The 26088-nt window shown below is 45.2% G+C and overlaps 1 protein-coding gene across 3 annotated transcripts in view; it reads left to right on the top strand.

The window, feature by feature from the left end:
* The window catches only part of si:dkey-87k14.1 (leucine-rich repeat transmembrane protein FLRT2), a 66664-nt gene that overhangs the window by 9150 nt on the left and 31426 nt on the right, over positions 1 to 26088 (top strand). Inside the window, exon 3 of one of the 3 annotated variants that reach the window (XM_041214036.1) lies at positions 1889 to 2027. The exons of the other annotated variants lie outside the window; for them this stretch is intronic. The gene's annotated coding sequence lies outside the window, so the exon portion shown is untranslated. The remainder of the gene's footprint in view (positions 1 to 1888; positions 2028 to 26088) is intronic. 3 annotated transcript variants of the gene reach the window in all.

Here is a 26088-nt window from a genome sequence, read left to right as displayed (position 1 = left end):
TGTCCTGGCTAATATTTCATCTGGCCGTCATCTTCTTGTCACTCATGGGACCTTGCCGTGTCCAAGTTGCCTGTTGCACTTCCTACATTACAAGAGTGACTATACTGCAAAAGTATATCATTGACTGTAAAGCGCTTAGGATGTATTAAAGTTGTGAAAGGTGCTATATAAATCCAAGTCTTTTAATATCATCAGTATTGTAGTTCTGCCAGATTTCTTTAACTATTGTAACAGCTGCTAACCTTGTGTGAGGCCGTTAGACAAAAAGAGGCTTAAAGAACAGGGGGCCTGAAATGGCCTGTGAAATAATTATGATTTAAGATTATCTTCATGATCTGACAAAATTTCACTCCTTGCCCCAAGAGACATATTGGCGTACTATTTACAGAACAGCAAATTCAGGTTTGATTAGATTGTACCCTCCCTTCATGCTCAGATAAACTTAACAAATGTAAATCTGGCACCTGAACCTTGTATATACAGTGCAATAACTCCAATGTGTCATACAAGCATAAAAAGACAGAAATTACAACACAGAAACAGGCCATTTGAAGCAACCAGCCCATTCACCCTCTGTGTGAGCAGATGGTTCCAATTACATTGACCTGCCCTGTTCTCAAATCACTTTATTTAGATTTCTTTCACCTACCTTTAATCCAATATAATCTTTAATAATAACATAGTTTCTGCATCAGTCACAACATTTAGCTTACCACATCCTACTCTTTAATAATCTGCAAATCTTTACACTCGAGCCATGGTCCTTCACTAATGTTTCTCATTACTAGAACAGTTCAGTCTGCTGGTTTTGGATCCTTCTTAGCCTGAAAGGAAACTGTCCTTAATTAAATGGCTGGCCTATATTAAATTTAGAAGGTTGCCCATTTGATGGGCATGGAGAAGGGAAGTGGAGTTTCTTTGGCTTCAACTTAGCTTCAGAAAAACCTGCCTGCATGGAACTGACTTGATCCTCAGCTCAGCAATCTGATACCCGAGGCATGTAAGACTGCAGTACTCCATGCTGATGATGATTCACCTGCCAGACTGATTTACTCATGAGGCACAAAAGGGTGGATTTGTCACTGGGAGGCTGGAATTCTTCCAACTCAGATTCAGGCAGCCCTGCTAGGAAATACCCTAAAATTCCTAAGTAGACAAAAATAGCAAAATTGCCAGTGTTCTGCTCTGGATACCTATACAGTTTTAGGCAATTACATTCCAGCAGTACCCCACGGGTGCACCTGAAGGAATGGGCAGTCTTAAACCTTTGGTTTTTGTTAATGGGCATCCAAGTTCTCTAGGTTTAGCGAAGTGAGTTGCCTCCATTTGCAAAGACACTAGGTTGACCACAAAACAAATCACAACAATCTAGTCAAACTAACAATGCACGTCAGGGTGAGATTTATTATTTATCACCTACATTAGCCTCTGGTCCACCAAAGTCTCATTTCTAAGATCCTTAATGGTCTCACTGATTCCCTTTCTCAATATTCTTCACCAGCCCTACACCCCTCCGAGAACTTTGTGTTCAAACTCCAACTTTGGCCTCGCATGCACACTCCACTCCTTTTACCACTCAGTTTACAGCAGGGCCTTCAGGCCATCTAGATCCCACACTGCAGAATTCCATCCTGCCCTTCTCAACTTTCCCCTCTTCATTTACGATCCTTTTTAAGGCCCACTTCTTTGATTAAGCTTTTAGTTGCCCCTCCTAATATTGCCTTCTGTGGTTCAGTACCCATTTTTGTTTAGGTGAAGTGCCTTGAGATGTTTTTTACATTTAAAGACTAAATAAATGGAAGTTGTTATTGTTTATTATTATTATTATTTGTTATTATTTGTGATCAATTGATGCAGGTATTGATTTCCACATTATGTTCCCTCACAGGCCTTGAAACAACTGAGAGAAAATTAGCTCACAAATGCTCAAAGACAAGTTTCATTTCCAGTGTAGCTTCACCATAGTAAAAACATCCTGAGGTGCTTCAACGAGGGGAGAACAGGCACTGAGCAGTGATAGATTTAGGGTAAGAGACTAAAACCATGGTCAAAGAGATAGCTTTTAAAAATGAGTTTGAAGGTAGAGACAGGGGAGCAAGGTTAGAGGGATTTACAAAGAGACTTCCAAAGTACAGTCCAGAATTTTGTGCTCGTAGAGCGGGGGTGTGCTGCGGTCCCGATCGTTCGTGAAATGGGGCGCTATGATGTCGAGAGGGCATCCTGATGTCATTGCGCTGCCTGGTGATGTATAGAAAAGTGAGCGCGTGTGGAAGCTGGAAGTGGCTGCCGACACTTAAAGGGCCAATTGAGATAATTTAAAGGGCAATTGACTGGGATTTTAAATGGCCCATGTGCTTTTACACTCAGTGCAAGGGCCATTCGGCTAGGCAGCCTTCATATTTTTCATGGATTCTACATCCAGGGTGGGGTAAAAGACCCACAGGGAGATGCAAAGGTGAGTAGTTAAGAGGTTTGGCTGTGAGTGGTGTGGAGCTGGTTGACAGATAGTTTTGGGCATTTTTGTGGTCTTTAGGAAAACTGATTTCTTATCATTTGCAGAGACCTTCTACCAGTGAGGGAAACATCAGCACAAAAATGGGGATTGTTTACTCTGCTGGAGGGACCTTCTCCGAAGAGGGGGAGAGTGCCAGAAGGGAGAGGAAGCCAGTTGCCTGCAAGCAGCATCCGAGAGTGGGACCCATGGACCTAGGCGCAGCCAGGAGGGGTAAGGGCCAGCAGGAAGTGCAAGGCAGAAGCATCAGGAGAAGGTGCCATAATCCAGCAGGTAGAGTATACAGGTAGCGCTCCTGCTACCCAGACATATCTGAGGTTTCATGCTGAAGAAGGCTCCACCTCTCCAGGGACACTGTCACCTCCATATGAAAGATGATTGGTCCAGAGATCACCTCCAACTGTGTAGGTGGCTACCCTATGTAAGTAGCTTTTAAGGTTACAGTGGCCTTGAACTCTTACAGATCAGGTTCTTTCCAGGGATCAGCAGGAGCTATATGTGGTGATTCCCAATCGGCTTCCCAAAGCTGCATCAAGCTGGTCAATGATGCTCTGTTCCGAAGGGTCAGTGCCTTCATTCACTTCCAGACCAGCCAGGCTTAGAGAGCTAGAGGCTTCGCTGCAATTGCAGGATTTCCCCACATCCAGGGGGCCATTAACTGCACGCATGTGCCTATAAAGGTCCCCGCGGGGGAGCTGGTTGCCTCATCAGTAGAAAGGGCTTCCACTCCCTTAGCATACAGATTGTAAATGAACACAAGGGTCAGATATTGCAGGTCTGCGCCAGGTATCCTGGGAGCTGTCATGATGCCTACATCCTCCATAACTCCTAGGTGCCAAGGCTCTTCATTGCTCCAGCTCGCTTGGATGGTTGACTCCTGGGGAACAAAGGGTGCTTGCTGAAAAGGTGGCTCATGACATCAATTAGACACCATAGAACAGAAGCTGAGGAGAGCTATACTCGCAATCATGCCTCCACAAGGGCAGTAACTGAGAGGACCATAGACCTACTCAAGATAAGGTTTCACTGCCTGGACTGCTCAGGGGGCTCACTGCAATATCCTCCACAGCATGTTTCCCTTATTGTGCAGTGCACAGCAGACAGCAACAATCTGGCTCTGTCAAGGGGGGATTCATTGGAGGATGAAGACAGTGATCCTGCTCCACAGGATCCACAGAGGATGACTCAAGTGCTGGGTCTGAGAAGAAGCCAGAGGAGTCCCAGGGTGATGAGCAGGATCCCGATGTGAGGAGACAGGGAGGCCTTGATCCAGAGGACTTTCAGAAAGAAATCCAAAGCAAGGAGTCAAGCCGATGGCAAGGGGTACATCACCTTACTGATCTTTCCTGATGAGGCAGTTCTGTCAGCCTTAAGTCAAGGTCCGACCTCTGAAATAAACTTTGCAGCCCTTCCTCTGTGTCACACGCGACTTCCAAGCCTCCTCTCTATCAAAGGCATGAAGTACACCAAGGCCATTGTGCATAATGAGACATTTTTATAATAAGGGCAAATATACAAATGAACCAGTACACATGTACCAAGCAGACATAAATCACCTGTGACAGCACCTTATCTGATCAAAGTGACTTCAACTTCCTTTAGTGAGTGTTACTGGCAGAGGGGCGGAGGAGCTGCTGCCATCATCCAGAGTGCCCTGAGAGGAGCCCACAGATGCAATCTCAGCTCGTCCGCAAACATGAGGTTGGTTTTGAATCTCCCTGCTCACCATAGATGGATGGGCAGCTAGCAGAGTTTCTCATCCATTTCTCACGTTGGCAGTGACCTGTGTCACTGCCAGTGTCTGGGCTTGCAGGTCGGAACACAACCCAGAAAACTTTGAGTTCCTAGAGCTGCTTCGTCATGAGAGTTGCCTCTCTCTCTATGGAGGAAGCTGTCCGTTCTGAGCTCTGGTCAATGCAGTGCTCAGGCTTCGCATGGACTCCTCCAAGGTGTACACCATGGAACTCAGGCCCTCGGGGGTCTCTGCCAGGTCTTCCAGTGCATCCCGCTGGACATTCAGCATCTGCCACCTGATGGACGACTCCATAGGCTCATCATCTGCCTCAGATTCAGCATGGTCCTGGTCTCCAGCAATCCTCCGACTGCTAGCGCTCTATGGACTCTCTGCCTCTGCCAGCTCCTCGGGTGAGTTTAATGTGCCTTCACGACTGCACTATGAGCTGAGCCAAGGTGCCTATGCCAACTGATGTGCCTGTATCTGGGCTGGTGTGTGGTGCAGAGGGAGGATGTGAAACAGGTGCATTCAGCAGCTGTTCCATCTCGGGGGTCAAGGGGGGGAATCCTCAGGGTCCTCCTGGGATCATGATGATGAGCTGCCTGAGGGAGGAAGCAAAAATGTCAGCATCGACCAACATTACGAGGTCAGAGTGCACTCAGTGTGCCTTCTCATTAGAATGGACATCTAGCTGAGCAAATACTTTTGAAAAGAAGAGTAACAGGAATAACTACATTTCACATGTCAGTCTTACAACCACAGCCCCACATCGCTCAGACTCTACACCAATCTCGTCCCTTTCCATTGGACTCTTATCCTTATCCAACACCCCTGGCTCTCTGCGACCTGTGGTCCTGGCTCCATGCTCGCAGGCCATTTCCAAAGCCTGCTCCTCCGCATGACTAAGGATCAGTATGTTTGGTATCCCCCCATCAGCCCATTCTCGTTCCACCGATTTGTGATTCCTCCTGTATGGTAAAAAGTGCTCCTATTAATTGCCCCCAACATACCGCCACATTGCAGCCTCCCCAACCCCAAAGATGCAGGGACAGTTGCCTGTCACACTGTGAAACATCCCCCCTGACCTACATGCTAGCCATGGTCTGTCAAGGCACATAATTATGAGCCACATTGCGCTCTGTATTTCACATCCCAGAGCACCAACATGTGCTGCTACCCACAAAGACATCTATCAAAGGTTCCAACTGGAATCAGTATTCACCCTGCCAGAGCATAAGAAGTCATTGAACCTTTTTTAACACTGGGTCCAGGTTCTGCACACTACACCATGGCCACTGACCAAGCCTATCACCTCCATGCAGGCCTACTTCATGACGTGAGGTGGTGTCCTCTCGCTGTCTCTTGGCAACAAGATGTGATGACGGTCATTTACTGCCTCCAATAATACCATCAGTCACTCACTCGAAAAATGCGGTGGATCCAGACATTCCTGTCACGCCTGGCATGAGATCCGGGCATCGCTGCCATCTTGCACAACGGAACAGCACTTCAAATCTGTAATGGAGATCAAAAAGATTCCCACTGCAAACCAGCTCCCTGAGGTGTAAGCGCAGATTTCCAGCCTGCAGGGAGCTGTATTTAAATCCCCCCACCTATACCCTTCCTCTTACCGCTGCCTGCCCTCTTCCTGCCCCACCCCCTCCCCCGCCGGCAGCACTGAGCCTCACCCGGAGTGCTTTTCACACTGGCCAACAGCTAATTGGCCAGCCAGCGTGAAATTGAGTTCGACAGCCCATTGCAGGAGGAAGTGGATTCCACGTCTGCTTCCCGGTCCACTGATCGCACTCACACACCGCTCTGAAAATTCAGGCCATAGGATCTAGATTTCTGAAGGTGAAGTGGAGGGGATATGAAGAAGCCAGAATCAGTAGACTAGAGGGTGCAGACCCTCACCTAGGACTGGAGAATATTGGACATGTAGAATTGGGCAAGGACATGGGGAAGGATTTGTAAATGAGGACCAAGATTTTGAACTCAATGTTAGAGGGCAGGGAGCCAATGGATGTTCATTAGGACAGGGTTAATAGAGAAGTGTGACATTAGTACCTGAAAGGAAGAACTTCAGATGAATTGGGCTCTGTGTAGGGTGGCGTTTGCACAGCTATATCCCATCCCCAAAATAGGGGCAATGAGCAATCACCACCCCATCAGTCTACTCTCAGTCATCAGCAATATGATGGAAGTGGTCATCCACAGTGCCCTAGAGCAGGTCTCACTCAGCAATAACCTGCTAATCATTGCTCAGTTTGGGTTCTTCCAGGACCACTTGGCTCTAGAACTCATGACAGCCTTGGTCTAAACATGGACAAAAAAGTTGAATTCCAGGCGTGAAGTGAGTGTTACTGCCTTTGATAATAAAGCTGTATTTGATCAAGTGTGGGAAACCCTAATGAAATTTAAATCAATGGGAATCAGGGAGATAAATGCCCAACGGTTTGGAGTACTACCTAGCACATAGGAAGATGGTTGGGGTTATTGGAGCCCAATCATCTCAGTTCCAGGATAGTGCTCTAGGCTCAACGATCAGCTGCTTCATCAATGATTTTCCCTCCATCATAAAGTCAGAAGTGGGGATGTTCACTGATGATTATGAAGTGCTTTGTTCTATTTGAAACTTTTTCAGATAATGAAGCAGTCTGTGTCTACACGCAGCATTCAGGCTTGAGCTGTTAAGCAGCAAGTAACATTCATGTCAGGCAATGACCGGCTCCAACAAGCGAGTCTAATCTCCTGCCTTTGATGTTCAATGGTGTCACAATCATTGGATATCCCCACTATTGGGGCTGGCGGGAGGAGACACCATTGACCATAAACTTAAGTGGCACAGCCACATAAATACTGTGACTACAAAAAAGAAGCTCAAAGGCTAAGTATTCTGTGGCACATGACCTACCTTCTGCCTCCCCCAAGCCTTTCCAGCACCTACAAGTGATAAATCAGGTGTGTGATAGAATGGTCTTCACTTGCCTGGACGAGTGCAGCTCCAACAATACTCAAGAAGCACAGCATCATCCAGGACAAAGCAACCCTCTTGATTGGCACCCTATCCACCACCTTAAACATTCACTCCCTCTTGGGCCAGCCAGGGCTGGGAGAGAAATCATATACCCTGTTGCTCCTCTAATTTCTGGGCCCCTTATCCCCTGCCATCTTTATTATTAAGGGTGAGTGAAGGGGAGGGGGAGGAATGGTGTGAGCCCAGAGAGAGTAATGTTGGTTATTAAACCAGGGAAATGTCCTTCAACATGAGCCATGGGATCTTTAATCTCCTGCTGAAACAGCAAGAGAGGGAAATGGCTCCTTGGTTCAGTAGCATCTCTGCCATTGCAGTGCTGAAGATGGGTGAGCTTTAACCTGGAGGCACACTAGTCCTGGAAACAGTGGGGCTTTGAAGCCAGAGGCCTGTCACTGGCGGCTCTACTAATCCCCTCCCACCTGTAACACCAGCCAAAGCCCATTGCGGGATAGAGATCTCCGCCAGCGCAGCCCCGGGACCAGCTGAACTGGGAACACATTCACATGGCTCAGTAATGTCGGGAGTGCCTGATATTACCCAGTCTGATTCCTACCTGCTCTTCTGCCATCCCCTCCATCTCTCTTCACCAGCCCCTGGCGCCTCGCCTTCCCTCAAGCCCCAACAGCTCCCTGGGTCTCACCCTGCCCAGCATGTGACCATGACCAACTGTCAATCACCACCCACGAAGTGCTCTACACGTGATCCCATCATCTTCCACAGTCCTAAAACATGAGACACCCATCACCGCCCCCTCACCTACCCCATCACAACCAATCACCAACAACAATTCTGCAACATGTGACTCTCCCCCGCTGCTCTCACCGCTGCCCAACATGTGACTCGTCACCACCAACTGTCAACTGGGGCCCGTGAGCTGCCTAACCTGTGTAACCTTTCACCACCAATCACTACCCGTTTGCTAATCCATTCCCTTCATTTTATGTGAGAAAGGTATTTAATTCACAGTATTTACTGCCTTGGATTTCTATATTTCTTATTCTCCAAGGATAAAATGTGGACGTTCCAAGTGCAATCTGCCAGCAATAAAAACATAGCCCCCCCTCCCGACGGGATTTTCCATTTGCCTCTTTGACCATCTTTGATATGGTAAGCTTGGGCCTCCCATGGCATTGTTTTGCACCTTGTTCACTCCTCTCTCCTGGGTTTTGCCACCAGCACACCATGGCAGCAGTGTGTACCATGTATAACAACCCACCAAGGTTTCTTTGACAGAATCTCCAAAACTCATGACTGCCACCACTTAGAAGGACAAGGACTGCAGGCACAGGGGAACACTGCCACCTTCCTCTTAGTCACACACCATCCTGGCTTGGAAATATATTGCCATTGTCTGCGGGTGACGTTGCTGGAACTCCCCACCTCCCCGTCCCCCCACTGCCTCCCTTCCACCCAACACCACTTTGGAAGTACCTGCATCTCCCAGAAAGCAGCAGTTTAAGAAGGTGGCTCACTGTCAACTTCTAGAGGGCAATTAGAGATGGGCAATCAATGGTGGTCTTGCCAGAAGTGCCCACATGCCAATGAATGAAGAAAAAAAAACCTTGGGAGGTCAGTAAAAAGAAAATTGGAGGAGTTGAATCTGGAGGTGATGAAAATTGGACTGAGGGCTTTAGTGCTGGCAGAGGAGAGCTTGGGATACTAGACAGGTAGATGGTGCAGATGGAGAAATAGGGACTCACAGTGATAGATTAAGAAATGAAGCTTGAAGTTCGACCGAGGATAAAATAAAGACATCGAGGTTGTGTTGAATGAGCAAGCAGGGAGAGGTTTTAGAAGGAACTCCAGATGCCAGTGAAGCTGCATACAACTCCTCTGTCTGTTATTTCACAGAATTCATTAACCATTTCTAAGTAACTGGGTTTGCCCCTACACTGAAATGGTGCACAAATGAATTGTGTGCTAAGTTTTGTGGCATAATTTAAATAGCACAGAATTTTGCAGGAGGACATCCTGACTGCATCCTGCATCTCTCCTTTTTAAAAGCTCAGTAATCTAACCATTAAGTCTTTGCGGCTTCAAACAACTGCACGGTCAAGTGACAGGCATGTTTAAAAAATCCAATATTCAATGGAAAAAAAAAGAACTTTTATGTGTGAAAAGTTGGTGTGAATCTGCAGCAAATGTGTAAATGGGGTACAAGATGCTATTCTGAAAGAGTGGGAACAGCTGTTCACACTGCAAGGCAAATTTACTTGTGAAAAATATCAGGTATGTTAATTAATATGACAGGAATTTTACCTTATCCAGGTTCCCTGCGCAAAATCAATCTATCTGCACTTATTCCATTAAACGTCGATAATCTATTGTTAAACTGCCTTCATTGCTATCATGACCTAATCTTAGGAGTACAGTTTCACTGAAGTGCAGCAGTAAGTAATTGCTATGTTAGTCAGGTGAAGTAGTTGTATCTTTCCTCAGCAATATCAAATATTTTATTGATATTGAGGCTTCTCGTCATTATGATTTGCAGAAAATTAATATCAATTTTCCTTTATTCTGATATTTCTTCTCAAGCCATACCAACAGCAGCTTATCTTAAATAATATTGTATTGGTGGTAACTGACCATACTTAAAATGTAAGAACTTACACTTAGCAGCTTTAATATAGAAAATGCTTCATAGGTGTGCAAGAAAATGGACCAAAGCAGAAAATGGGTTGAGACAGGTGTCCAAAGCTTCATCAAAAGAGTGGGTTTTAAGGAAAATCTTGAAAGAGATGCAGGTGGAATAAAGTTTCAGAGAGTGAGACCTAGGCATGGCTGCCAAGGGTGAGCCAAAGTATGGCCAGATTGAGAGAAATGGTGAGTATGAGAGTTAGGATGGCCTTTCATCTGGTTTTATATTGGATTGTCTGGTTTTCAAATGGACTGTCCAATGTTCAGTACCCATTTTGAAGAGAGTCAGGGTATATTCTAGTGCTGGAGTATGTAACTGTTGTGTTTTTATAACGATATAAAGGCACCAATCATTCATAAGGGATTGGTTAAACATGTTGTGAGTTAATTTATTGAGACTAGGTGCATGAGAACATATATACGTGGACATAAAGCTTGAAGACATCAGCAGCAGTGTTGTCTGTTTGTGTTCTGCTTAAAAGCAAAAGTGAAAGTAAAACTGGATCACATGACATTTTCTTTCTAGTGACGTCATGCTGCCATCCCTTAAAAACTTATGAAAACAGCCACCTCTTTTTTTTAAAAGACATTTCCCCCCCCTTCTAAAGAAGTACAACTATTTGCAAAGCATGTTCATGCTTAGTTACCATTACATAAGTGTATGAAACAGATGAATCTATGAGTCGCTAAAGTCTAGAGGTAATCTGCTGGTACACCCTGACCTTATAATGGTTACATTGTCTTGTCGTGTTCTTAATTGCTCACCACGATCTGTGGGATTGTCATTCTTGGATATTATTCCTGGTTGTATTCAGGATCTTGTCCTTGATGCAATAGGGCTGTATGGTGTTTGAGGAGCTGGAATGGATCTGATTTGCCCTTGGCTAGACCTCACCGTTGCACCTTTATGTGTAGGATCTTGGTTCCAAACAAATCCTTGTTACCTTGGCTGGTTGCCACACACTTTCTGTGAGATCCTGAATGTGAGCTTGCTGTCCCAACTCTAAACTTGGCAATTCTGTACCTGCATTTTTATTGTGTGCGTTGATCATCTTCTCATGCAGTTTTAAAAGTTGCTATCTAGTTTCTGAGAGAGTAGAACGGATAAGAGTAGGCAGATTGGTGTGCACTGGTCTGCTGAAAATGAGCTGTGCTGGTGAGGGAATAGTTGCACTAAAAGGTGTTGCCCTTAGACATAACATTGTAATTGTGTAGATCTTGCTTGGTGTGTCTACATTTGAGAATTAGGGATTTCATGCTGCAATCTCTTGTGAATCATTCATTCAGCTAGACCATTAGATCTAGGGTAATGAGTAGATGTAGTGTGATCGATATTCCACTTCTCTCACATATCCTGAAATGGCTTACCAATAGATTGTGGACTGTTATATATAATGGTCTCTCTAGGCACAGCAGATAGACTGAAAACAGTACTTAGAGTGTGTGCAACCGTTGTGCTTGACTTATTGTGCAATTGTTGAATAATAGGGTGCTTGATAAAGCAGTCAACAATGATGATAAAGTCAGTGCCATGTACATGAAAGAGCATGGATGCAATTTTGGACCAAGGATGGGTAGGAACTTCATGTGGAATTGATAGCTCTTTGTACAGACTTGGCATATGCTCTTGACATGCGTCGCACTTCTTGGTGATGACTTCAATGTCATTGTTCATATCCGGCCAGTAGACTTTCTCTCTTGTGAGTCTTCTTGTCCGATCTATGTGTAAGTGATGAAGGATTGGGAAGAGTATCAGGTTGCAAAGATTCCGGTATGATGACCTGCCTGTCTTTATAAATGACTCCCTAGGAGAGGACCCCAACAAAGCCAAAATAGTCTTTCATGTTCATGGGCATACTGAATTAAATTAGGCCATCCTTCAAAGATGGTTTTCCACAGTTTCTGAGGTGTGCAATCTTTCACCATTTCTTGTTGTAGCTGCTAGCATTGCAGTGCGCAAAATGTACCAGATCGGTTGATGGACTTGCATTCTCCTGGAAGCGTAATGTTGTAGCTCCCTTGAAACTGCCAATTTTGTCAACCCTCTGGATGTTTCGATGTTCGGGTGTTAGAAATTGAATTAATAGGAGTAGTTTCTGAAGTTGATCTGCCTGGTGATATCTGACTAATTCAATGGATTGTCACTAGTGTGAGGTCACAGCATGCTGGTAGACCTGTGATCACCTGGAGTTTAGTCTTCACACTGCATAACATTGGTGGCAACCAGGAGGATTGATTGCACCAGCACTCCAGTACTATGGATCCTGTGCATGGAATTAGTGAAATGTTGTGTTTCGAAAGTTTCACAGCGGTAGGTTTTTCCATGGCCTTCCATGTCTGTGGATAGATATCTTTTAAAATTTGCTGTGGTAGTTGGCAATTGTCCATGTCAATCTTGGCCAAGAATGAGTAGTTACCAACTTTCTTAGGCAGGTAATTTGAATCTTGGCAAAAACTTCAGATGGTGTGATGGCATCTATATTCTCCACAAATTGACCATATGAAACATATGTTCACCACTCTTCGTCTCGTCATGCACATCACCATCATTTTCTGGTTTGTCAATCACCTTGTGTATGTTTCCAACTGGATACCAGATGGTCATTCTTACAGCTTGAAGGTACCTGTTGTGTACGGTCTGTTTGGATCAGTGCAAGGCTCTATAGCTGCATCACCCTTTGCTCTAGTGCACTGCCACTGCCAATGGCCCTTTCTGCCACATGCCTTAGAGAATTGCTGGAAAACTGGGCATTTTCCACTTTCTACATGTCCTGCTAGATTTAGGTGTTCTTGTTGGTGCAGCAGCATCCTAATTTAAACAGGGGACTTTTGTGGATGTTCTGACAGTGTCCCATTGATCTTCCTCCTCCTATAGTGCCTGGGATGAGTGTCGCTGTAGCTGCTTTTGCGTGCTTTTTTGAAGCCCTGCCCATTATGATCACAATGTTCTCTGACCCAACTTTTATGACTTTTTTACTTGGTTTGACTCTCCCTTGCTTGCTATCAATCCAGCCCACACCCTGATTGCTCGCCTTTCCTGACTGAGCTAACCCATTGCTGGTCCTCTCGACGCACTGTCCTACTCACTGAGTTGACTGGCTATGCGCTGCAATCTTAGCACAAGGGATCTTTATTTGAGCACTGTCATGGCACTGTGTTTTCAAAGCCTTTCTGTGCAGTCACTGTGCTGCGATTTCAGCACTCTCCAGTGCTGCAGCTCTGTTGCAGCCTGATGAAAATGTCAATTGTTGTCTCATGCTAGATAGCATGATCTAAGACTGTTCACCATTTCATACCTGTACTTGATCCTGCTGCCAGGCTGAGCACAAGGTTCTCTAGAAGGAACCACTGCTGCACATCATGTCATATTTTTACAATGATATAAAAGCCCCAATTATTCATACGGGATTAGGTAAACACGTTGTGGGTACATTTATTAAGACTAGGCACATGAGAACATTTATACAAGGATATAAAGCTTGAAGGCAGGCTTGTGTGTGCTGTGCTTAAAAGCAAAACTAAAACTAAAACTGGATCATCTGGCACACTTCCTTTTCAGTGATGTCATGGTGCAATCCCCTAAAGGCATATTACAACTGTAATTAAAAGGGGGAGGGGTTATGCCATTGGAAAGATTTAAATACAAAGGTGAGAATTTTAAATTTGAAGCATTCGGAGATGTAAGTCAATGAAGTCAGGAGTTGATGTGTGAACAAAATGACATTACTGGAGAGTGGAGTGTGGAGGCCAGTCATGAGAACACTGAAATCATCTAGTCTAAATGTGACAAGGTGAGAGTTTCAGATGGGCAGAGGATGTTTGCAATGGCTGAGTGAGCAAATGGAAAGGAAAATTTAGCAGAAAGATGGAAGTAGGCCATCTTTATGATGGCAAGGATAAGTCGACAGGAACTCAGCTCAAGTTTGAACATGTTGCTTAGGTTGCGAACAGATGGGTTCTGTCTGAGACAATGGCCAGGGCACAGGATGGAACCGATGATAAACATATGGAGCTTGTGCTGCAGGCCAGACAGGTCATTCAGTTTTTTTACCAGGATGATCCTGGCAGTTTAGGCAGAGAGGACTGAAACCCAGTAGAGCTTGATGTGGTCAAGCCAGTCCTAGCCATTGCTTCAAGTATGGTTAATGGAGCATATAAATATAACTATCTGTGGTTGAATGCCATAACCTCTCTGCTGACTTCTGTCTTGATAACATCACTAGCCTCCACTCTACTCCACTCCTTTATTGTCGAAACAAAACCAGTTCAGGGGATCACATAGACCATGTGCTTGCTATCTGTAAATCCACTTGCCTTCTATATGATGTGATCACTGACCCAGCCAAAAATTGGTCCAATTCCATCTTGAAAACATGCAGTCAGCCAGCACCCACTGTACAAGCTGGGAAGGCATGGGGAGATCTGTTAGGTTGGGCCTTGCAACATACAATTGTTATGGAAAGGGATGTCCATCATATATTATAATCCTAATAACTTCCTAACAGCACTGATACCCAGTTAACAGCTGAGAAACTGCTCAGAGAAAGATTTTATTTGACAGTATGGAGATTCAGGACTTCAAGTAGAACCCTTCCCCCCACACTCCCATTTGCAAGGTTAATTATTAATCACAGGACTGTATAATCTTAGTAAAGTATTCACATTTTTTCCCAAGATGCAGTAAATAATGATAACGAAAATCTTTGCACTTTACTTTTTGGAAAAACTTCCCAGCCAAAGGGTTGACATACAGATGGTCTGAAATACCTGGCTCACTGTGTCGTATGTTTACCTTCAACCAACCAGGTGTCATGCTGCTCAGTTTGTGATGATAAATTGTTTAGATTTCAGAATTTGCTGTGCAAGGTTACACATGGCCAAAAAAGAGTTTCATTGTACCATAGTTAACAGTTAAGACCTTGAAACAGCCAGGGGCAGGAAGCTGTCTGCAGCAAAGAATCTCGATGAATATTAAACAAAGACCCCTGACATAGTTTTCAAATAATTGTGAAGGAACAGCACATGGAAACCAAAATGTCAAGCACACTGTAGTTGTTTTTCCCTTATTTTTTAATTTAAAGTATCTAATTAATCATTTGCCCTAGCTAAAATTAAATATGAAAACCTTGCACCATATACTTCAGCTAGCACAATAAAGGATGTGAAAACTATAGTTGTTACATGATTTTGTGCCTCCAGCATGGAATTCGTGCAAATTGGGAGTTGAGGCATACTTTACTTGATCTTTCTTTTTATCAATTCAGTTGAATGAACTCCTGGAGGCCCCACTGACTACCCATGTTCAAGTTCCCAATGTATGCTTGGAACCGAAAGTGCAAATTTGTAAAAAAAAAATCTACTGTACTATTGGACTCTATGAGCTTAATGCACCTTGTAGTCTGGTACTGAGCCAGAAGGCCCCAGGTTCTATCCCCATTCTGATGTTTTCACTGTGGGTGACTTCAAAACTAGAGGTCGTATGTATAAGATAATACCTAATAAGCCCAGTAAAAAATTCAGGAGCAACTTCTTTATCCAGAGAATGGTTACAATGGGGAACTTGATACCACATAGAGTATTGAACGGAATCTGGATGTATTTAAGGACAAAGTAGATAAGTACATGAAGGAGAAAGGAATAGAAGGTTACGCTGATATGGTGAGATGAAGTAGGCGGGGGGAGGGTGTGCACAGCATAAACATTGATAGACCAGTTGAGCTGAATTGTCTATGTTTGTGCTATAATTTCGGTGTAATTCGATTTAAAGCCTGCACAGAGTTAGTTAACCACAAGTTGTGGAACAAGCGATTGAAACTATTGATATGTTGGCCTTTAGAGCGAGAGGACTTGAGTACAGGAACAAGGATGTCTTATTGCAGCTGTACAGTGCCTTGGTGAGACCACATCTGGAGTATTGTGTGCAGTTTTGGTCTCCTTACCTAAGAAAGGATATAATTGCTGTAGAGGGAGCGCAGCAAATGTTCACCAGACTGATTTCTAGGATGACAGGATTGTCGTATGAGGAGAGATTGGGTCGACTAGGCCTGTAATCAGTGGAGTTTAGAAGAATGAGAGGGGATCTCATTGAAACATACAAAATTCTGACAGGGATGGACAGACTGGATGCAGGGGTGATGTTTCCTCTGGCTGGGGGATCTAGAACAAAGGGTCACAATCACAGGGTACAGGATAGGCCGTTTAGGACTGAGATGAGGAGAAACTTCTTCACTCAGAGGGTGGTGAACATGTGGAATTCTATGCCACAGAAAGCTGTGGAGGCCAAGTCACTGAAAATATTTAAGAACATAACAACAGAAGAAATAGGAACAGGAGAAGACCTTTCGGCCCCTCGAGTCTACTCCGCCATTCAATAAGATCATTGCTGATCATCTTGTGTTTCGATTTCCACGTTGCTGCCTAACCCTGATAACCTTTGATACCCTTGCCCAACAAGATTCTATCTACCTCTGCATTAAAATTATTCAATGACCCCACCTCCACCACCTTCTGAGGTAGAGAATTCCAAAATCACACAACCCTTTGAGAGAAAACATTTCTCCTCTTCTTTGTCCTAAAAAGGCAACCCCCAATTTTAAACCAGTGCCCCCTAGTTCTGGACTCACCTTTAACAGGAAATTTAAGAAGGAAACAGATAGATTGCTAAAGGCATCAAGGGGTATGGGGAGAGAGCGGGAGTATGACGTTGAGATGGAGGATCAGCCATGATCATACTGAATGATGGTGCAGGCTCAAAAGGGCCAAATGACCTACTCCTGCTCCTATTTTCTATGTTTCTAATGTTTCTAAACCATGTCTTTGGGTAGGGGAATAAGCCAGGTTTCCTACTCTCGACAGCATATTTTTTAACCATCTCAGTTTAATCAAGATATTAAGATTTACTGGATGAATTTTAATCCTGGTCTGTCTCCTGATTTTGGAATTGCATTCAATGGTTTGAAAATACCCCCCTTGCTTAAAATTGATCGCAATACTCGATAAATCTCCTGATTTCTCCAATTTCCAAATGACATGGCTCTGAAACACTTACAAAAGCAAGACACTTAGAAATCTGAAATAAAAGCATTAAATGCTGGAAATACTCAGCAAGTCAGGCAGCATCTGTGGAGAGAAACACAGAGCTAATGTTCCAGGCTGATGATCTTTTGAAAGGTCTTTGACTTGAAATGTTAACTCTGTTTCTCTCTCCCCGGGTGGTCCCTAACCTCTGAGATTTTTATTTCTGGATTGCTTTGCCTCACATTCCTCAAGATAGGCAGAGTAACAGTATAGTGTGTAAATGTTTAAATGTGCATACAATCAAATGACAACAAGGTGCTAATCCTCCGACTGAAAAGTGTGAATAAACAAGTTAAAGCATTTCAGCTTGGCAGACCAAACTGCAGCCTTTTTGATAAAAGCAAAATACTACAGATGCTGGAAATCTGAAACAAAATGCTGGAAAAACTCAGCAGGTCTGACAGCATCTGTGGAGAGAAAAACAGAGTTAACGTTTCGAGTACATATGAGTCTTCTTCAGGGCTAAAGAGAAGTAAAAATGTAATGAAATTTATACTGTTTAAGGGAGGTGGAGCAGGTGAAACTGGTTAGGAGGCCAGTGACAGGTGGGGGCAAAGGAGAGATTGACAAAGATGTCATGAACAAAAGGACAAAGGGGTATTGATGATACTGACTAAAGGAAGTGCAGATGGTGGTATTAAGGTAAGAAAGCAGAATGTGATAATAGCAGGATGAGGGTAACACTCTGGAAAGAACAACATGAACAAGTGACAGGTGGCCCTTGTAAGGGTGGAGTGGGGGGGAGGGGACGGTGGTGGGAGAAAAGATAGAAAATAAGATAAAAGGTGGGGATAAAACAATGAACAAAAATAAAAATGAGTGGATTTAAAACAAAAATTAGAAAATAAAAATGAATATTGAAAAAAGGGGATAAAAAAGGGGGTGAGGATGGAGGGCAGAGTTCATGGTCTGAAATTGTTGAACTCAATGTTAGGTCCAGAAGGCTGTAAAGTGCCTCCTCGGAAGATGAGGTGCTGTTCCTCCAGATTGCATTGGGCTTCACTGGAACACTGCAGCAGGCCAAAGATGGACAGTGTGGGCATGGGAGCAGGGTGGTGTGTTGAAATGGCTAGTGACAGGGAGGTCTGGGTCATGCTTGCAGACAGACCGAAGGTTTTCTGCAAAGAGGTTATCCAGTCTGCGTTTGGTCTCTCCAATGTAGAGGAGACCGCATTGGGAGCAGCGAATGCAGTAGACTAAGTTGAGGGAAATGCAAGTGAAGTGCTTCTTCACTTGAAAGGAGTGTTTGGGCCCTTGGACGGTGAGGAGGGAGGAGGTGTTGCACCTTCTACGATTGCATGGAAAGGAGTCATGGAGGCAGGATGAGGTGTTGGGGGTGATGGAGGAGTGGACCAGGTTGTCCCAGAAGGAACGGTCCCTACGGAATGCCGACGGGGGGTGGGGGGTGAACGGAAGATGTGTTGGCTGGTGGCATCATGCTGGAGTTGGCAGAAATGGCGGAGGATGATCCTTTGAATGCGGAGGCTGGTGGGGTGAAAAGTAAGGATAAGGGGAATCCTATCATGGTTCTGGGAGGGAGAGGAAGGTGGTGGGGCAGACGCAGGAGATGGTTCAGACACGGTTCAGAGCCCTGTCAACCACAGTGGGTGGGAAACCTCGGTTAAGGAAGAAGGAAGACATTTCAGAAGCGCCGTTTTGGAAAGTGGCATAATTGGAACAGAGGTGATGCCACTTGTTTTCAATATTCATTTTTATTTTTTCCACTCATTTTTATTTTTATTTATTTTCATTTTTATTCATTGTTTCATCCCTACCTTTTATCCTATTTTCTAAGCTTTTTTCCCACCACTGTCCCCTCTCCCCACCCCACCCCCACTAGGGCCATCTGACACTTGTACATATTGTTCTTTCCGGAGTGCTTACCCTTGTCCTGATATTACCACATTCTGCTTTCTGACCTTAATACCACCATCAGCATCTCCTTAAGCCAGCACCATTACCATTAATGCCCCTTTGTCCTTTTGTTTATGATATCTTTGTCAATCTCTCTTTTGTCTCCATCTATTGCTGACCTTCTATCCAGCTTTACCCACTCTACCCCCCTTAAACAGTTTAAATGTCATCACATTTTTGCTTCTCTTTAGCTCTGAAGAACAGTCATACGGATTCGAAACATTAACTTTCTCTCCACAGATGCTGTTAGACCTGCTGAGTTTTTCCAGCATTTTCTGTTTTTGTTCCATTCGTAGTATTTCGCTTTTATCTTAGTGATCTTCCCAATCTCCTCAGATTCTGGAATGGTCCCAGTAGATTGGAAGGGAGAAAGTGTAACACTCCTATGTATGAGGAGGAGAGAGAAAACAGGGTGTTGCAGGCTTGTTTGCCCGACACCAGTAACACATGGCAGAAACTATTTTTAGGAATATGATAAAAAAAAGTACTTAGAAAATCATAATGTGATTAAGTAGTCAACAATTATGAAAGTGGACTTAGCCTCCAAAGTTGAACACACTTAGACAAGCTACCCAAGTGTTTCTGATAATGATGGAGCCGTGACTACAGAAACTAATGTGCAAAAACAGAAGCAAAAATAAAACCTCACATTGGGAATGTAAAAGCTTATCTCGAATGAAAAGAATCATAGAATGGTTGCAGCATAGAAGAAGGCCATTCAGCCTATCAATTCCATGGCAACTTTCTGAAAGAACAATTCAGCTGGACCTACACTCCCTCCCACCCTTTTCCTGTAGCCCTGCAAATAATTTATTTTCTAGTGTTTATTGAAGTCTCTTTTGAAAACCATGATTGAATCTGTCCCCACCACACTCAGGCAGTGAATTCCAGATACTAACCACTCACTGCTTAACTTAGCTTTTCCTCATGTTGCTGTTGGCTCAAAGAATACAATAAAATAACCCATAGAAAAATAGTTCCTTTGGATTCAAACCCTGTATTTCTGTGCTTCCGTTACAGAAATATGGTATGAAGTTTCAGTGGCGGGGTTAAATTTTAGTTACTAGCAGTCAGTAACAGCATAAACAAGTTATGGGATCAACCAGTCTTATTTGTCCTGTACTATCGCTCCATCTGAATAGAACTGAACTAATTAAGTGGATATGGACCTGGAGATAGAATAGAATGTGAATAATGTGAATTCTATCGTGTCTAAGTATTACTATTGCATTTTCAATGCCTCTTGAACCAATAGATGGAGACTCAGTTTAACATTCCACTTGAAGAACTGGACTGCTGACAGTGCATTGAGTACTCCTTTAGTAATGCACTAAACCTTCTGACTGCAGGATACTATCAACTGAGGCTAGTTAATAGTCCATAAGTAATTCCTCTCATTCAATGGGATTTGGGATAATTAAGTAGAGGGGCCATGGAACTGAAGATGCAATATAATGTTAATAATTGTAAGACACACTGAATCAGGGAACAACAAAGGTGTTCATGTTAATCTTAAAAAGTGGAAAGTAGCAAAGGATTCAAAGTACCTCTTGAGTGTATCCGGTCAATATGAAACTTACCATTAACGTTTATCAAACACTGAGATATATCTGAGGTGATCTGATTATAGAAGGTGAAACAGCTTATTTTTGTTATATCGAGATCATTGTTCGTGTCATAATTATAACGTAGTAAGCACCTTACTTCTTAAAGGACACTGATGCACTGGTGAAAGTTCACAGGAAAGCAAAAAGGATTATTCTGCATCTTAAAATTCTCAATTATGAAGAGGGCCTCACAGACTTGTTTTACTTTCCACTGGAGGAAAATAGCTTAAAGCTTAATCCACATCTTCAGAATACTGACAGGCATTGATAATGTAGATTTAAGTAGATTGTTTAGCTTGGACTGTAGCCACCAAATCTAGAAATATGAAGACAACCTTAACACACCTATAATAAATGTACAGATTAGAAAAAAGTGTTTTTCCCACAGAATGGTGGATATGTTGAACAGAGTCTCAATAAAAGCTATTCATTCTGAGTTTACAAGCAAAAGAGCTGCATAAATATCAGCTGGAAGTGGTGTTAAGGATTCTAAAGCACAAAACAAAAGTGTCAAACATTCTTGTGCAGGAAAATGACTACTTTACTATTAAGATCAAAGGAATTCCACATTATGAAAAAACAAATGTCAGCTGAATATTATAGGTTCAACACCATCTTAATCCACCCCTCTGTGTTGGAATCAAAGCTCATTGCAGTTATGAGGGTTAGAATTAAAGAGAAGGCAGAGGTATGGGTCAGTGCTACAAGAAAAGGGCATGCAGGAAGAAAAAGAGATTATTGAGAGTACTCGGAAAGAAAAACAAAAATAATTTATTTATTTCCTTTCCCGCTTTCTCCTCACACATCATGTAGCTCTTCGCTGTATTGCTTTGTGCTTTATCTGTTTCAGTTTGGAGGGGGAGGGGCAGCAGGAGTGAACAGGGAAGTTTCACCTGGAAGATGGTGAAATCATCCACTGAGGGACATAGTGGGCAACTGCCCCTGAAAAGGAGGCTTCGGAAACACCAGCCAAGGTTTGTCGGGCTACAACATTCAACCCATCCAAGAAAGTCTCCTTTGAGAGACCTGACCTGTAAATATTTATTGTGTAAATAGTTAATGGGCAGAATTGTCTGCCTGCCGGGTGGGTGGGCCCAACCCAATCTCTGGTGGGCGGGGAGCTGATCCCCGCCGGAGAAGCGGGCCCTGCCGCCATTTTACATGGGCAGGCTAATTAAGGCCCGCCCAGCGTGATGTCCGCCGGGAAGCGCTATGCGCTTCCTGTGCAGGGGGTTTAGGGATATCTCCAAAAGCGAGAGTGCGCTCTTTCGCGCATGTGCAGGAAAGAGCGCATGTCTTCCTGAGGCTAAACGCTGCCTCTAGGGAGATCGCTGACAGTTTTAAAAATATTAGAAATAGAAAAAAAAAATCCTTAGCATGTCCCCCTCATGTGACAATGTCACATGAGATCGGACATGTTCATAAATTACACTAAAACTTTATTAAACTTTTTAAATCCCAACATGAAACCTCATCCACCGGTGGATGAGGTTTCATGTTTTTCCTATTCCCCGCTGGGGCTCCTGGCCTGCCCAACAACCTTAAGGTTGGATGGGCAGGTCCTTTAATTGTACCAACGATCCTGTCAATGGCCTCAATTGGCCATTAACAGGTCGGCGGGCCCGCAGCTGATTTTGCTGCGGGCCCACCTTCCTGAAAATTTAAATGGGGCGGGATGACGTCGGGGTTCCCTCCGATGTCATCCCGCGCCATTTTACGTGTCGGTGAGCGGGCCCCATCCCCTGCTCACCGACAGCAAAATTCATCCCAATGTGTTTTAGGCCTGTTAGTTGTATCTTTAAGTACACGGGGAGGGATGTGGTAAAGTGAGGTATACTGCCCCTTTAAGAGAATGCACATGTACTGATCATGTGACAGCACTGACGAATCACTGTACAGCGTGGGCAACTGGAAACTGTAAGTCTAGTTCTGGAGGTTTCTGAGTGAGCACGTATGCTCTGGTGCTCTCTTATGTCTCAATAAACCATCAATGATTATTCTTTATATCAGCCTCTCCCCGTTATTGATTGCAAGCAGCAATTGATGAGAACATAGGAAGATGTGCAATTAGAGTTCGGCTGGCCAACAAACTCATTTACCCAAGACATAAAAACTAAAAGACAGAAATCTTGATACTCCCACCCACACTCCTGTTGATTGAAGGTCTGAGTTGGGAGAATCATATCATGGAATCATCCCTAGATATTCCACCTAATAGCTTCAACTGCACAATGTTAACTGTTACGTGCCACAAATTTTCTGCTTGCTCCCTTGTAGATCATGCTGGGGTTTGAATACTTAAGGGCTAGTAGGCTCCATTATGTAGTTTTATTGGATATTCTTCTGGTCTAAATCTGTTTAGGAAGTGATGATGTGATATTTGACAGCGGGAGGGAAAGAAACATCAGAGTTGACCCTAAACTTTCATAGAATTACATGCACTGTACTATGCTGAAGCAAGCCTTTGGCCTACAAGGTCTCTACCAGTGCATCTGCTCCAAGTGGACCTCCTCCCATCCATTTCAACTAACCCTAGCAAAACATCTTCCATTCCTTTCTCATGCATGTATTTGATGCTGGATCAATTGCTAATTTTATAACTAAGATTGTTAGATTTTTGCTAATCAAAGGTATTAAGGGACATGGGGCAAAAATAGGTAGTTATATGGAGTTAAGTCGCAAATCAGACATGATCTTATTGAATGTCAGAAAGGTTTGAGAGGCTAAGTGGCCAACTTCCATTCCTATGTCCCTACCTAAATTCCCCTTAAATGCTTCGATTACATTCACCTCAACTAATCCTTGGCATAGGGAGATCCACCGAGCTCTATATTCTAACTACTTTTTCGGTAAGGAGTTTTCTCCTCAATTCCCTATTGAGTTTCTTAATAACTAGAGGCCATAAATATGAGATAGTTGGTCTCCCCTACAAGTGAAAATATCAGCTCCATGGGCAGAATTTTCTGCCTGTCTGGTGGGCGGAGCGGGCGCGGACCCGATTGCTGCCTGTGATCAGGTCCGTGCTGCTATTTTACGCGGGTGGGCTAATTAAGGCCCGCCCAGCGTGACTAGAGGCTCCCAAGGACAGCGGGACTGGGCGGGCAGCGGGGGGGCCTGCCATGGCTGCCGGGTCCAATGGCGACCCGGCGGTCTGTTTAAAAAAGCTGCTGCAGCCTTTCAAAAGCTGTGAGTCACGGCCAGTGGAAGGGCTCCCCAGAGCGCTGCTGGTGAGCAGGCCAGGCAGGAGGATGGGGCGGGGGGGGGTGGCACTGTGCCCCTCCTTTTTCTGACGATTGCCTTGCTGCCCTCCTCGAGGAGTTGGCAGCACAGTGGGAGGTCCTCGTACCCCAGGACGAGAGGAGGAGGCCCCTCCACATGACCAAACGTACCTGGGAGGAGGTGGCGGATATAGTGAGCTCCCACGACGTGGTGCAGCATACCTGCATCCAGTGTCGCAAGCGCTTCAACAACCTGTTGCTCTCGGGAAGGGTGAGCACCATGTTGGCATTGGTCACTTAACTCGGCAGGCAGGTTTCCCCCTGGTGCACCCCTCCCCCCCGCCACCCCCATCTACTCTGAGTGTAGTGACTGCATTGAATCATTGACGGCATGTGTCCTTCGCTGGGTGGGCCAGCAGATATTGCCCATGCCAAGGTCACTGTGAGAGGGCAGTGAAGAGATGGGTTCTGCACCCGCAGCATGTCGTACACTGACACCCACATGACTGTTTTGGGGGCAACCTGGAGGAGATGCATCTAGGCGCAGTGCTGGAAATCCAGGACATGTCAAAGTCAGGGTGATGACATGTTGGGAGGGGAGCTTCAAAGTGGTGTGGGACCAATCGATCTGCTGCCCTCTGCACATCACATGCTTGCGCCTCCTTGCTATGGAAGGTTAGACTGTGTAGTCTCTAATGCGTTGTAGGCAGCATTTGGCCAAGGGGGTTGGGGGCATGGGGACAGGCCTGGCATCTTTGTGTGAGTGTTCGGCAGCAGTGGGGTGAGGAGGCACTGGAGCCCTGCAATGTCCCACTCTGGTTGGGGTGGGCCGTCCGCGAAGAGAGTCCAGGTACAAGTTGCACTAATCAATGCTCTTCTCTCCTTTTCAGGAGAAGAATACACATAATGCTGCCGAGCGGGTGAGGACTGGAGGAGGGCCGGCCCAGTTGGCAATTCTCAGCTGCTTCGAGCAGGAGGCCCTAGATTTGGAGAGGCGCCATGTGCCCAGGTCAACCGGTGTCGGGGAGGCTGGGGTGCCACAGGCAGGTATGTGTGCCCAGCAGTGAGTCACCATTGTTCTCCCAACAGCCATGGCAGTGCTGACTGTTCCGTGATTGAAGTTTGCAACATAGGTTGACCATTGCTTATGGAAGGATGAGCGCATAATGATCTGGAGGACAGAGATACAAATTGACATTGTCTCCACAATAACTGATTCAATGTCCTTGTTCTTCCTTTCAGCATCAGCAGAGCAGGGCCGGGAGGAGGAGCAGCAGGGGCCTTCTCTAACACCTGAGGGCCCTGAAGTCAAGGGCTCACCAGCATCACACCATCTCTGCCAGGCAGGCACCAACGCAGATATTAGCACCTATTGGCTAGTGTCCCGGGGCACAGCAGGAAGGGCACTTCACAGTCGCTGGAGGAGCTGGCAGAGACAGAGAGTGCCCATGGTGCCAGCAGTCGGAGGACTGCAGGAGTCCAGGCACATGCTCAGTCGGAGCCTAATGATGTGTCTCTGGAGTCGTCCACGACACAGCAAAAGCAAGAAATGCAGCAAGGTGTGTGGGAGCATCTGGTGGAGATACATGAGGCTATGCTTGGCTTGGTGTCTGTGGTGGAGGAGCCTATGTGGACCATCGCCGATGCAATGAGCCTCATGGCCGAGTGCCTTGCATCCTCCATGAAGAGAGTGGCAACTCTCATGGAGAGGCTTCTCCAGGAGACCCATCAGGGCTTCTGGGGATGCGCTCTGACCAGCAAGCTCTCACATCAGCATTGACCTCAGCTGGTGTGGGAGATGGTCTGGGCACCAAGTTTCCCAGCTCGATGCCCATCCACTCATGGTGAGCAGGGAGGTCTGAAGTGACCCCACATCGGTGCAGCAGCTGCCTGTCGTCTCTGTGGGCTCCTCTCAGGGCGCTCCGGATGAGGGCGGCAGCTCCTCCGCCCCTCTGCCAGTGACCGTTGCATCTGCTGAGGCTGCGGCAAATGAGAAGCCAGCTGTGGAACTGGCAGCTCCCTTCCAGGCGGGGCCAGCACAGGATCCACGGGCCAAAGGACGACCGCCAAGGTCATCGAGGCCAACAGGACAGCAGAGTGAGCAGGCTGTCTCAGATACCACGCCCAGCGAGGGGGCAACACCAAGACGTAGCACCCGAAATGTAAACATAAGGCACCTTTGGCACAACATGGGTTTATCACTGGTGCTTTTGTGTTGGCCAGCAATGAGGTCATCATGAGTTGGTCTGATTTTTAACACCTTTGTCATTTTGTTTCATTAAGTTTCTTTGGTTGTAATATTAAATTCAGACATGTCACAGAATTACAGAATCACAGTGTAGAAGAGGCCC

The sequence above is a fragment of the Carcharodon carcharias genome, chromosome 20 (genome assembly GCF_017639515.1).
Source record: "Carcharodon carcharias isolate sCarCar2 chromosome 20, sCarCar2.pri, whole genome shotgun sequence".
Classification (NCBI taxonomy): domain Eukaryota; kingdom Metazoa; phylum Chordata; class Chondrichthyes; order Lamniformes; family Lamnidae; genus Carcharodon; species Carcharodon carcharias.
The sequence above is the reverse complement of the archived record's forward strand: the minus strand, read 5'-3'. Positions and strand labels throughout refer to the sequence as shown.